Raw genomic sequence first — 13,412 nt, forward strand, 5'->3', positions numbered from 1 at the left:
TTTTTTTCGAAAAGTAATTTAGGCTCTCGTTTATTTCTTGCTAGTAGCGCCTGTTTAAAATCAAATATCGTGCAACAATATGCTACTGCTGCAGTCTTCAGTCCACAAATCTTGCTGCCATATAACTTAACCGAATTTCAATTTATTAGATTTTATAAAACCTCTTGAATATTTAGCTTACAATGAGTGCTGTGGACTTTCTTTATCTGATTATGAAATTTCACTTGATTTAAATCTGTTAAAACCAGCAGCTTCAATATATTATATCTCACTTCTAATATATCGTGAGAGCCTATTTAAGCAAAATAATCATTTAAATATTAAATTAGTGGTTTTAATTAGACTAATTAATAAATAAGTGAAGGTATTTGAAGTTTTTGAGATATTGAAGACTTTTCCAAAAAGATTTTATTTTTCCTGTGGACTTTTCTTTGGCACTGTATCTCGGTAAATGTTGTAAATAATTCTCCACTGAACATTCTTTTTACTTAATGAGTGTTCTGAACTTTTATAATTAAAAAAATTATTTATTTTAATTGCATAAATCCCGTTCACACAAAGTTTTTCAGTCTTAAGTATCACGAACTGCTTTCTTGTTCATGAGGAAAATGAAGATTATTTTTTTAAAACTACTTTTCCTTATGTAAAGTTAATTTATATTAGGCTTTTGAGAGATATAAAATCGTAGAAAATAGATGAAATATGTCTGCTACAGTGTGTACTTTAACTGTTTCTCATTATTTGCAAAAACTAAGAACTTCGTTCAAAAATAAATACGAAGAAGTACAAAATTTACTTTAAAATTTGTTTCACAAAACTTTTACATTAAAATAAAAGAAATGCTATTAAATTTTTTTCTTTGCTTAATATTTTGCAATTTACAACAAAGTATCTTTGAGACATAATAAATGTGAATAGGATAGGAAGAAGGTCTGCTTGAATATACAAATGGAAGTACGAGTGTTGGCACATTTCACTAAATTGCACATGTGGGATGCTTGCAACATGTGAAGATGTTGGTACTGAGAATATATGAGCCATATTCACTATTTTATTGCCTGTTACTTATAAAAATGTTGAATGTTGCAAATGGAAGGAAAAGAGCATTGTATTTGTCTACTCCCACAATTTCACTTATGTGCTATTTAAGGATGTATAAAAATATCTTGAAAATTTTAAATTCTTAACATTTATTTTCTTGTCGTTCTTTTTTATTGTATCTTCGTCCTTTTCATTTTGTTGTTTTATATATTTTTTATTTTTATTTTTTATTTTGAATAATGAAAACATTAAATATTCATTTTTCACTCAATTTACATCCTCGCTGTTGATCCTTATTAAAATTTTAACACAGCAATCCTCAACAATTCTGAATAATTCTGAGTGTTCTCCAATTTATATGGACATGATTTTTTACTCAACATTATTTTATTGCCTTAAAGGAATGTTTTTTGTATTGTCGTTTTTAAGGAGCTTAAGTGGCTTATTATATGTCAGGCAATTTCTTGAAAAAACAGAAAAAAAACCAAATTTCTTTTGTAAAATTGTAAATTTGTAACTGTAGGCGGCGAACTTTTTCAATGTCTCAAAAGTTATATATGGGCATTATTTGGTTAAATCTACCCTTAAAAATATCAAATAGTTGTTAAACAGACCCCATTTTCGTTAAATTTCATTTTAGTTAAATTTCTTGTCTGTGATTCCAAATTAAATTTCTATATGTATAAAGTCCAAAGTATAGAATTTAATGGATTTATAAATATTACAAAATTAAATGATAACTATCTCCTGCTACGCATGGCTACCGGCGCTACAAGAAAGGATACCAGAAAACCTGTTGTTTGCATCTCCAGGCATGTCCGGAACTAAGCTGGAGGGTTTCTAAGTTTTTGGGATCCTCCTTCTTTATCACACTTTAGCATTAGCAGACTCACCTTTATAAAAACTTCTGGCTTGTTCTAGCTTAACCTTCTTCTACCGAGGATTTGTGAACTTAAAACGGCTTTCTTAGTTAATTGAGAAGGAATCGGAATGGAATAAATAAAAGAAAACTTCATTCTAAAATTTTTTTTCTACATAGTCTCCTTCGAGCTATATATGTTACAATGTTATTTAAATACTTGTGTTTCCATACCTTTTGAAATATATGATAAAGGGTTTTAATTGATTCGTCCGCATTCGTGAATGTATATCTATATCATAAAATGTGACAGCTTTATTTAAATTCGTATTATTCTCATAATCCACATCCATAATCCATTCGCATTCTCATTAGATATATGTCTATTTGCATATCATTTGCATATATCAAGTGGATGCATATCAACTTCAGAATATGTGATAGACTTACACCCATCCGTATCCTTCTTATAATCCATAAAGTTGTCCCCAATTTTTTTTGCTGTTGATGATAAAAGTTTCTAATTCTTTCAACTATTTTACATAAAACTCACAATATGTTGATAAGTCTAAATTTTGGGAGTAAAGTAGTATTTTTTCCCAGTTTTGGGATTATGGTTACCGCCTCCAGAGTTTTGAAATGTGTCTAAAAGAAGGATTAACTACGAAATTCTATTCAGATCATTGTCCGGTAGATTCTGAATACAGCACTTGCCAATTTCACCGTAGCCTAATGCGGATCTTCTTTAAACGTTTTTAACCAGATCCCTTATTTCTTGAGAATTAGTTTAGAGTAAACAGATTCAAAGTTTTGGAACATAATGTTATTGAATTCATTTCTGATAGTTTGCTCATTGTCTGAAACATCTGATGAATCGATGTTCTCGTGAAATTCTTGTTCCAGAGAATTGGCATTTACTGCAGCGTTATCTTCAATTAAGAATTAAAGTCTATTTGTGTCATGTAGAGGTGGAGGTTTACAATTGTTTTTCAAACGAAAGTAGCTGTTAATACTCCAAAACGATTTTCTTTCTGGTTTTAAGCTTCTCTGAAATTCTTCTCATTTGTTATTTTTGAATAATGAAATTTATTTTGGGGTTTAATTGATTACTTGGTTCGCTTTCATTTTACTTTAGTGCAGTTTTCGGATTTTATTTCTGGAACTCATGTTGTTTTCAATGTTAGTCGATAAATAAAGATAGATTTGACCACTGAGTCAGTTTAGTTTATAGGGGCTATTTTGATTTTCTTTATAAATGATAGAATAGTGATATAGAGTTTCTAATTTTTAATACAAAAATGTAACAATATTTTTTCTAATATTGTAACTTTGTTTTACATAAATATGATAAACTTTTCAAACTCTGAAACTTCCTAATTTTTGTCTTTTGTATTTAATTTTTCTAGTTATTTAATATCTTCTTGTAGCTTCAAATACAAAAAAAATCCTTAGTGCGCATTTCACTTGTATTCAAAGGAAACTTATATGACACGCACGCAATTCTAATGTCTATCTAAATTTTTTTTCCCTATTGACAGACAAACCACAGCTAACGAGTGTAATAATAGATCCATGAACATTAACAAGATCATAATGAATATGACGGACAACTTGCATGACCAACATGTTAAACGTGGTAGTAGTAGATGAGCCCATGCTTGTCGAATTTCTATTTCTCTTTTTCCAAGTTGGCAATAGCAACCACCAATATTAAAGTCAGTAGATATCTGCGAATAACTGTGGGCGAAAAAAAAGAAACGCTATTGTTCAACTCATATGCCAGTCTGCCATAGACACAATCAAACAGGACATGCAATCACTGCAAACGGAAAACACTTGCCTCCAACTAGAAAGTATAGTGGGAATGTACTGATGCTTCAAATAACCATAAGTTCGGTTCAAATTTCGTATTACATGGACGAAAAAATGTATTTCATGTGTGTCTTACTCGCAGAACGTGTTTAGTACCGAAACACACACTTAATTATAATGGCAAAATGGCCGTTTAATTTCTTTTCCATGTGTCATGAAGTTTACGAGTATATTGACATTTAAGCACCGTTTTAGGAAGTTTCGTCCTTCATTTTGGACATTTCATTTTATTTGTTTGTCTCGTATTTCCGCATACACTTATTTGTCTACGCCTCTTCTACTGGAATTAAATGTTTTTTAAATTTTTTCTAGAAGATTTTTATACGTGTTTTTATTGTGGATTTATAACAGAGAATTTAATATGCTACCACAGTATTCGAAACACTTCAACTTTTATACGTATGTGCTTTTTTACCCTTGCTAATGTCATTTCATATAAACTTAATTAAAAGTTTTATGTGGTTATAACGTGTCTCTGAGATTTCCCATTCCTATTGCTAATCAACCTATACTCTAACGTTGTTTAATTGACAAAGTAATCGATATTTAAAATAAAAAAAGCGGCACACCATAAATGATACGTGGTTATAATTAATGATTTGTAAAATTGTTGAAAGTCTTTCAAATATGACACATTCTATATCAAAAATAAACGACATTTATAATTAAAAAAAGTGACTAAAATGCTGTTTTGTTCTAATTTCCTTTGTACGGTACATTAGTCAGCTTAAGCACGAAAGTTGTTTTTCCAACTGCTTACTTGGAATACGCTAGATGAGTTAGTAGGACCCACACGCATTTTGTCGTTTAGTTTTCCAAATATAAACCTGCTCCTATACTATACCATCCACCAATATTGTGACGCTACCTTTACATCCTTAAAGGTATATAAATAGTTATCAAATGCCACTCTCGAAATAGGTGTCTATCGCCATAGCTACTATCTTAACTACCAGCGACCCGCTTTTCTTAACCTTGATGCACTTATAACAGACATTTTATGAATGCATAGGGTTTATTGCAATCATCAGGATGATTTTGTTTAAACTCAAATTGACAAGATCGATTGAAGATTTAAGTCTCGATTTAAGTATTTTTAACCTGAAAACAAAAATAATATATACCACTTAGCAAAAAAAAAAAAACAAAAAATACCAGCTTTAGTAGAGATTTAACACATCCTCAGAATACCCCAATTGCATTATAATTTTTACTAAATGCGGGTACTATGTTATATAATCTAAAATACACATGTTTATCTTATTATTCTACTTTGATTATATGTTTGATAAGTAATGCTATTTTTATTGAAGAAAATATTTGTACCTATACAAAACAATCAATAATTTGTTCTGGTTGAAATATTATTAGAAATTTATGTGATGGACTAAGCTAATGAGAATTATAATTAGTTGATAAAAATAATTTGATTTGAGCATGGCGAATCAAATATCTTTTGCTTACGAATGAAACTCTCTTCAAGGCAATGATTTATTTTAAGAATATCTACTTAGGCTAATTAATAGACTTAGTATTTTTCGTCCGGGATCGCACTAGAGTTACTATAGTTTCTCAATTATTATTGATTTGTTTAGTTTAAGTAATAAGTACGATTGCAGTTTCCCAATAGAACTCCCTATGGGGCAAATTTCTTACATATATTTTCTATTGCCAGTAAAAGCTCATTTTGTAAACAATTTTAAATTGAGATATTTTAAGCTACTTCAATCAGTGTGAATATTGATATTCTTTAAATCTTGAATCTAAGGAGTGCAATGTAAGTATCCTAGGCAATGCACATCCTTTAACACAACGTTAAGATTTAAGTGTACATTTGTGTTTCTTAAAAACTTCACTTTGAAGTCTTTTTCTTCTTTAAGGATTCTTAATATCCTCATAAACGCTGATATATATGTATATGTGTATGTGTCTTCAATGTATACGTTGCGATTATCAAATCATTAGTTTCTCTTCCTTTTGCACGCACACTCACACAACTGTTGCACAATGAATGATTCTTCGAAGTCACTTCTACAAACTTCTGATTTAGCATCCTTTTTATTTTTTAATATATATATATATATTTTTTTTTTTCTTTACGGCGCACAATTTTTATTACTTTTTCGTATAAAGTGGCAACTATGCGAATGAATATTGCGCTTTTTATGGCGCTAACTTATTTTTATATCCTTTTTTTTTGTCTTCAGTTCACAGGAAAAAAGTATTCGCTTTACTATAGAATTTTTTAAAATTTTTTTTTGTGTTTTTTTTGGATAATCGTACTGATAAAGCTCAATGCAGTATAAATCGCTTTTAATATTTCTTGTTGAGAAAATTGATGCTTCTCAATGCGACCGTAAATTGCTACTTTTTGCTTCTTAAGAAACATAAAAAAAAAATGAAAGAAAAATTGTAGAGACTTAAGCGGTATTTTCAATAGTATTGTTAGCTTTTCTATAATCAAGAAAAGTTTAAGATTAAAAAAAAAAATGTTTCAGTGCATTTTGTGTAATGGCTGCCTGCATTATTTGCCTTTTACGTTGTATTGTCCTTTGCTCCTTTAGTGTTGTGCTACCATCAATTTTGTCTGAACTATTTATTGTGATATTTTAATAAGACTTACAGTATAAAAAAAAAACAAAAAAAAATTAATTATGTTATATAAAAATGTTGATAAAAATTTATTTTTCCGAATTTAGGTTTATACAAAATAACTTCAATATTAACATTTGGAACCTTAAAGAAAGGTACTGTAGAAACACAAACTATACAATTACTAAACCAACATTCCTTTCAATATTGCCAGATTAAACAGTAAATTATTATAAATTATAACGTATATAGTTCCAAAATAACAATTTTTCTTTAGATCCGGCTTTTAACTTAAGATTTTTCCATTATTTGGCTATTTTATTTTTATTGAAAACAACTAATAGTTTTCTTCATTATATTAACTATTCCAATTTATTCAAATTTTTTAATATTGTAATCATTATAACTAATATCTAATATTTAATATGCATGTTTAGCCAATATAGTACTTTTATACCATATTATATAGTATTTAGCACGAATTTTTATATATTTTACCCGTATTTTATAAATCCAAAGCCTCCTTTTTTTAAGTTACTAATATCAACTGAACTTGAGCTAATATTTTTTTGATACAAAATAAAGTTTTTTATTGTATATAATATGTTCTAAAATATGGGCAATTCCACAAACATGAGTAAAATCATTAGAATTTAACATTATTGACAAAAACACAAAATTGATTAGAAACGAAGAATACGGATGTATTACCTTGTAGTAGTCAGAAATTTCATGAAAGGAGCTTTATATTTATATTTAAAAGTGTTGAAGTAGTCAGTATATTTGATAATATAATTAAACAATATTTCAAACTCTAAAGAAATTTGGTATTTACTAACATATTGGCAACCTTTTCATGTTCGTCATATAAACAGATTATGCTGGAGTAGTTGACTCCAGTACGTCATAAGCTGAGTTATCTCAAAAGATCGAAATTTAAGGTTTTAAGCTTTTTGCTACAAACGTCATCAAGCTCTAAGAAGAATATTTGTTGTTCAAGTTATTAATATTAAAATGATATATATTTGTTGGCGTTAGGAGGCATATAACTGCTCTATATTTTAAAATAGCGTAGTAGAAAAACTCTTTCAAACTAGGAGATCTTACCAAAATTCGTAGTTAAATGCCATTGTCCCCGATGCTAAAAGTTGGTTAGAGTTTAAATCAACCTTACTGAAATATTGTTTCAGTCTCAAAGTGTGATTACTATAATATGTAACGACACGGATTCGTCGTTTTAATTCTGCTGAGGTATTACTCAGTCGTGGTCCGGGTCGTTGCAATAAATTCGTTCTATTGACCAGTTCGAAGCTGGTAAACCAAGGGAAAATTAAAAGACCGTTTGTTTTTATTATTTTATTTATTATTTATTAAAAGTTTTCTTTAAATAATTTACTCTAGTCTTGATTCTACTCAATAATTTATTTTAAGCTTGACTCTACTCAATAAGTTTTACCCAAAGACGTCAGAACATCAAAGGGTTTTTTTTCAAATCTACGCAATTAGTTTTAGCCAAAGACGTCAAAACATCAAAGGCGTTATAAAATCTATTCAATAAGCTTTATCCAAAGACGTCAGAACATCAAAGGGTTTTTTCCAAATCTACGCAATTAGTTTCTAGCCAAAGACGTCAAAACATCAAAGGCGTTATAAAATCTACTTAATACGTTCTACGAATTTATTTAGCCTTAGCGTCGAAACACTATGGGCTTCTAAAAGGGACTTAGCGGTGGAGTAGTGATCTACTCACAGCGGTGTGCCGGTGCTAAGTGATTTTTCATATAAAAATCTCCGCTATTTATATAAAACACTTTGCTTTGATTAATTGCACGCACAACCGCACAAGTATGATTTTCGTGCGTGTGGGTGTTCGCTGTGTTTGTCATGCGTATAGATGTTCGCTATGTTGATCGTGCGTGTGGATGTTCGCGGTGTTGATCGTGCGTGTGGATGTTCGCGGTATTGATCGTGCGTGTGGATGTTCGCGGTGTTTGTTGTATTTAAATAATTTTTATGCAGAGAATTTTAGTAAAAATAGTAAGTTTATGTAGGGCGGAAATTTGTACAAAATTTCATCCTTACATTTCCCTCCTTCTTCGGGGGATTTGAACTGGACTACTTCGTTGAATGGTTTCGTGTCCGCTTTCTAGGATTCCTAAAAGCTTTGAGGAATTCATCTTGATGTGTACTGGTGTAATCATAATCCTGCTCACGTGGTACATCTGGACTCTGACTTTTCGACTCTGTGATGAGTTTTAAACTTCGCTGACGCGGTACATCTAGACTCTGACTTTTCGACTCTGTGATGAGTTTTGAATTTCGCAGACGTGGTACATCTAGACTCTGACTTTTCGACTCTGTGATGAGTTTTAAAATTCGCTGACGCGGTATCTGGACTCTGACTTTTCGACTCTGGGATGAGTTTTAAACTTCGCTGACACGGTACATCTGGACTCTGACTTTTCGACTCTGTGATGAGTTTTAAACTTCGCTGACGCGGTACATATGGACTCTGACATTTCGACTCTGTGATGAGTTTTGAATTTCGCAGACGTGGTACGTCTGGATTCTGATTTTTCGACTCTGTGATGAGTTTTAAACTTTGATGATGCGGTACATCTGGACTCTGACTTTTCGACTCAGTGATTAGTTTTGAATTTCGTAGACGTGGTACATCTGGACTCTGACTTTTCGACTCTGTGATGAGTTTTAAATTTTTCCGACGCTGTACATCTGGACTCTGACTTTTCGACTCTGTGATGAGTTTTGAACTTCGCTGACGCGGTACTTCTGCACTCTGACTTTTCGACTCAGTGATTAGTTTTGAACTTCGCTGACGCGGTACTTCTGGACTCTGACTTTTCGACTCTGTGATGAGTTTTAAATTTCGTAGACGTGGTACATCTGGACTCTGACTTTTCGACTCTGTGATGAGTTTTGAACTTCGTAGACGTGGTACTAAGCACCTACAAGGTGTCTGCTCTTGTGGATATTCTTGCTGGTTTATTCCCTGGGCTTTTGAATAATCTTGAGGTTGTACGCGTTGTGTCGTTATGCTTGACTTTGGTTGTGATGCTGAAGTCACATTTCTAGTTATAAATGTTGTTGCTTGCTTAGCGGTTGATTGGTTCTGAGGCTGATTACTTCGTTTCTGATCAGGAATGGACGACTCAAAGCTTAGACTATGGATAATTTTATCCCGTGCTGGCATATTGGGTATGCTTCTCATTGTATTTTGTACCACCATCGCTTGAGGGGACTCGACTACCATGCGCCCTACGTTCACTTCTCGAACACGTTGGCGACTCACTTTATCCTGTTCTGTACTTAGTTCTTCGAAGTCATCGGCAAGTGTTGTTAATTCATTTAGGCTTGTAAACTCTGAACGTTTAATGTACATCCGGTAGTCTGCCTTCATGTTTCGATACACCCGCTCCAATTGCGAATCTGGATCCATGCCAGTGTGTCGCATTAAATTTAAAATGTCAAGTGAGTAATCCTTGAATCTTTCGTTTGTCCTTTGTAGTCGTGTTCGTACCTCATTTTCTAATTTTTCGAAATATCTACATGATATGAAGAATTTTAAGAAATCTTCCTTGAAGCTTGACCAGAGGAGCCAAGGTTTATGGTTATTGCGGTACCATCTTAATGCTTTGTCTTCAAAGAGTATTGGCATCATCTTGGGAATTAGATTTACATCGATACTGTACATAGCCGCCAGTTCCTCTATGTGATCGATGAAACCTAGTGGATCCTTACCACCGTCATATTTACAGGACCACTTTTGTACCTCTTCAACCATCTGAAGGTAGGAGCGCACTGGAGGATTTATTGAACTTCCACATGTTCCTGGTATTCCTCTTGATCCCACCGACATTGTTCCTTGTTGTGATATTTGTTAATATTTTATCCTCTGGATCTTAAATTTCCATTCGAGCCTTGACCACTGTGATTTGACCAATCAGGTCCCTGGTAATTCTTTTCTTCCCACTTGGAATACTATCGAACACTAGTCCCTGCTCGGGCGCCAATTGTAACGACACGGATTCGTCGTTTTAATTCTGCTGAGGTATTACTCAGTCGTGGTCCGGGTCGTTGCAATAAATTTGTTTTATTGACTAGTTCGAAGCTGGTAAACCAATGAGTGGAAAGTAAAAGACCGTTTGTTTTTATTATTTTAAAATTTTATTTATTAAAAAAAAGATTATTTTAAATAACTTATTCTAGTCTTGATTCTACTCAGTAAGTTTTATCCAAAGACGTCAGAACATCAAAGGGTTTTTTTTTTTCAAATCTACGTAATTAGTTTCTAGCCAAAGACGTCAAAACATCAAAGGCGTTTATAAAGTCTATTCAATAATTTTTACCCAAAGACGTCAGAACATCAAAGGGTTTTTTCCAAATCTACGTAATTAGTTTCTAGCCAAAGACGTCAAAACATCAAAGGCGTTATACAATCTACTCACAAGTTTCTACGAATTTATTTAGCCTTAGCGTCGAAACACTATAGGCTTCTAAAAGTGGACTTAGCGCTGGAGTAGTGATCTACTCACTTCGGTGTGCCGGTGCTAAGTGATTTTTCATATAAAATCTCCGCTATTTATATACGACACTTTGCTTTGCTTAATTGAACGCACAACCGCACAAGTATAATTTTCGTGCGTGTGGGTGTTCGCTGTGTTGATCGTGCGTATGGATGTTCGCTGTGTTGATCGTGCGTGTGGATGTTCGCGGTGTTTGTTGTGCGTATGGATGTTCGCTGTGTTTTTGTTTCAAATATATAAATCGAGTTTTATCCAGATGATAAAATAATAAAAAACAATGAGTTTTATGTAGGGCGGAATTTGTACAAAATTCCGTCCTTACAAATAGTTTGTAGTTCATTTAATTCATTTAGTTTATGACATAGATTTGTTTAAAATAGTTTTAAAACAAATTTCATATCTGACAGTGGTCTCCGCGAAGCCTCCAAAAATGGAGGCTTTCATGGGAAAAGTGATGGGAAAAGACTTTCGTGGGAAAAGTCACTTACCAAGTTACTTTCTAATATATTCGTTTATTTAAACCATATGAAACGCTTTTACCTAAAGTATTGATCTTTCCTGTTGCTCGTAAACGTCTGCTAACATCTGTTCGGTTACAGTTGGTTTATCATCTAATAACTTCTGGAAATGCTCGTCTTTGGTCTACAAAAGCACTTACTGTCTTTCACGTAGGCATCATCACTTTTAAATTCTCAAAATTATATCTCATTTATGGTTTAATAGATAGAGTGAGATTACCATACAAAAGGATGACTTTTAACTACATTTTTCTTTTGATTAAATAAGAATAGCAATGTGTGCCGCAACTGTTCTATTTCAGGCGCAAAAATTTAAAATGATCGTTGAAAGATTCTATTTATCAACTTCTATTGTCAACTTGTGTGTGTGTTTGTAGTTTATAATCACGAACCAAATGACTTATATGTTATTTTAATTAATTTATGATTTTATATGATATGTATATTAATAATTCATATATATTAATATTCTACGTTATTTTTGCTGGCGCTATTTCCTAGTTAAGCCGGAAATAACTTATGCATACCGTCCATGAAGTAGTCATCTAGGAACCTGTTTCTACTGAAAGCGACAGCTAGGCAGTCACAGATGAAATGCCTGAGTGTTTCTTTCTTCTGTGTACACTTTCTAGACTTTTATATGGAACTTTCCTGGTTTTTCTTAAATCTTCAAACCTAATGTCAAATCATTTATTTTCCACATTTTAGAACCAATACTTAACTACGCTATGTACTGATTAGCTTTCTGTTAAATAGGTAAGCGTACATAAATAGTAAGGGTATATTTAATTCGAGCTAAATTGCTATTTAAAAGGTCCATTTAAAGCGTTTTTAATATTGTCACATAAAAGAAAAAAAATCTAACAAATATAATTTTGTACAAAGCAGATTGCAGCCGCAATATGCGGCTACACTTAACTAAGTTAATTTAACGCAATTCCTAAATGAACAATATTGTTCGGTGTTGCTTGCAACACTCCTCACAGCAGTGAGACATTGTCGGTTGTTAGTGTTGATAACTACATGCAAAAGATGAGTAAAAATTATGGCAAAATAAAAATAAATTTACCGGAAATTATGAACATTTAGTAAAATTTGCAGTTAAATTGCAGCCGCATTCTACGTATGTTCGACGTTGTTGCAACACACACTAATTACCAACTAAACAAGTGTTAAGATGCTCATTGCACTCACGTTATGTGTGCAGCTTTTGTGACAGTATAAGCAAATTATGGCAACCGGGGGGATTACTGGTGGTGGGGGATAGGTGAGTGAGTGAGCTCATGAAATTATGTGAGCAATGACGGCTCAAAAAATGAATATTTTCTAGTCAGTTAAACACGTTGCACATGTACGAGTATAACTTACAACACAACACTTAGCACACTCAAGTAAAAGTAGGTTTGGGTGAAAGTACATATACAGCGCGGTGTGTAAAAACCAGGTACGGTGGTATGAGTTTCTAGTGCCGCATATTCGCATTAAAATTATGAGTATAAACAATTGCTTGTAAAGCCATCATCCCGTGCACACTACAACATGCATAGACGTTAATAATGCCGCAACATGTACACTGACTGCGTATACTAAAAACGTATATGAAATGCACCATTTAACATTTTTATCAGCGCACTGAATGCACGCTGCTGTGGCACTTGCGGCTGCGGTTTAAGGTTTTGAGTTTTCCGTATATTTGCGCTATGCAGGAAGTAGCTAATGTCTATGGTGAAAAGCAATTTCTTGCTGCAATTTATTCACTAATGCAATATAACGACGCAGACATGTATGCCTTTAATACAATTTGTCGTTAAATATGAGAAATATACTCTGACTTGCAGCACTTAGTACCGCCTTCCTCTTGCTGCTGTTGCATTTAACAACTTTAAGCTACTAAACTTTATTTGTGCTGCCTTTGTGCTTTCTTTGCTTTTCACTTGTTTTCTACAATCCACCTTTTCTTGTTTTTCAATATTTCTTTATTTAATT

The 13,412-nt window shown here is 32.5% G+C and overlaps 1 pseudogene; it reads right to left on the reverse strand.

Annotated features, from left to right (window-relative positions):
• LOC119672722 overlaps window positions 1–13,412 on the reverse strand; it is a 510,988-nt pseudogene that overhangs the window by 318,964 nt on the left and 178,612 nt on the right.

Source organism: Teleopsis dalmanni, chromosome 1, assembly GCF_002237135.1.
Source record: "Teleopsis dalmanni isolate 2A chromosome 1, ASM223713v2, whole genome shotgun sequence".
Classification (NCBI taxonomy): domain Eukaryota; kingdom Metazoa; phylum Arthropoda; class Insecta; order Diptera; family Diopsidae; genus Teleopsis; species Teleopsis dalmanni.